At 38.5% G+C, this 1748-nt stretch overlaps 1 non-coding gene across 1 annotated transcript; it reads right to left on the bottom strand.

The window, feature by feature from the left end:
- Window positions 1-1053: 1053 nt before the first annotated feature.
- On the bottom strand, window positions 1054-1186 carry LOC123323539. The gene has a single exon (XR_006539472.1). It is a non-coding gene; the product is annotated as a small nucleolar RNA SNORA61 (small nucleolar RNA).
- Window positions 1187-1748: the final 562 nt, after the last annotated feature.

Genomic DNA, 1748 nt, shown 5'->3' with positions numbered 1-1748 from the left:
TAGCATTGCTTGGTAATCATTGTACCCACCCCTAATCAACCTAATGATATCTTATGTGGCTATTCCAAACTTTAATGACTATCTTCCATGACCTGATATCACATCTTCTTCCTTGTCTCATAATTTCAGATTTCAAAATATATTATAAAGCTATAGTAATTGAAACAGTATGGTACTAATGTAAAAACAGACATAAAAACCAATGGAATGGAGAGCCCAGAAATAAATCCACACATTTACAATCAACTCATTTTTGACAAGGGTGCCAAGAACACACAATGGAAATAGGATGGATGGTCTCTTCAACAAATGATGTTGGGAAAACTGAGTATCTGCATGCAGAAGAATAAAATACGACCCTTACCTCCTACTGTATACAAAAAAAGCAAGTCAAAATGAATTCACATTAAAAAAATAAGACCTGAGGGGTACCTGGGTGGCTGAGTCATTAAGCGTCTGCCTTCGGCTCAGGTCATGATCTCAGGGTCCTGGGATCGAGCCCCACATAGGGCTCCCTGCTCAGCAGGAGGCCTGCTTCTCCCTCTCCCACTCCCCCTGCTTGTGTTCCCTCTCTTGCTGTATCACTCTCTTTCAAATAAATAAATAAAAATCTTTAAAAAAATAAAAATAAGACCTAAAACTATAAAAAACATAGGCAAAAAGCTTCTTGACACTTGTCTGGGCAGGTTTTTTTTTTTTTTACTTCAAGTCTTTTACTAGTCACTTCTATGCCATGTGCCACCAGTAGCAGAAATACAAAGGTCATGGTTTTCCACTAAAATAATCTGTTCTTTCAGCTTGCCTCTTCCCAGTGTTTCTGTCCCAACTATAGATCCATAATCACAGACAAGGACAACTTTACTGGTAACAGATCTAAAAAAAAAAAAACAAAACAAAACCACCACCAAAAGGGACACTCTCAAGAGGCAAGAAAACCATTCATTAAGTCAGCAATCATTACAACTGCCCAGAGCTTCACATACATCCTCCCTTTAAGCCTAAGATTCTCCCATTTTAGAGGGGAGGAGGAAACCAGGTCAAAGAGAATTCAAACCCTGTTTGAAACTAGCCCACAGTCTATATAACAGACTATAAGCACCAAGAGGCCAGCTTCAGTGTCCCTTTTCCTCCTTTTACGACCACCAAGACCAGCGTTCAGATCTGATGGGAAAGGGAACCGGAGGGTTGGGCAGGTTTTTTTTTAATATGTGACCCCAAAAGCACATTTAGCAAAAGCAAAAACAAACAGGTAGGATTGATTGTAGCGAACTAAGAAGCTCTGTACAGCAAAAGAAACAATCAACAGAGTGAAAAGACCAACTACAAAATGGGAGAAAATACTTGTAATCCTAACATCTGATGAGTGGTTAATAACTAAAATACCTAAGGAACTCAACTCAATAGCAAAAAAACAAATAACCTTTTTAAAAAAAGTTTAAAAGGCTTTAGCAACTGAGTGACATAGTCAGATTTATGTTTTAAATAGAACATGTTGTGTGGATGGTGGAAAAACAAGAGTGGGGAAAAGGGGAAACCAGTAGAGAGGCTAGTGTTACAGTCCAGATCAGAAACAATGGTGACTTGAAATAGAGTAGAAGTATTGGGGTTGTTGAAAAGTGTTTGGATGCAGCATAGACTGCAGTGACAGAGAGAGAATGGATTGTATTTGCTGGAGGTCTGTATATGAAATATGAGAGAAAGAGACAAATCATGTATGTTGCCAAGGTTTTTGATATGAGCAACTAGGT

This window comes from Neomonachus schauinslandi, chromosome X (assembly GCF_002201575.2).
Source record: "Neomonachus schauinslandi chromosome X, ASM220157v2, whole genome shotgun sequence".
Lineage (NCBI taxonomy): Eukaryota > Metazoa > Chordata > Mammalia > Carnivora > Phocidae > Neomonachus > Neomonachus schauinslandi.
The sequence above is the reverse complement of the archived record's forward strand: the minus strand, read 5'-3'. Positions and strand labels throughout refer to the sequence as shown.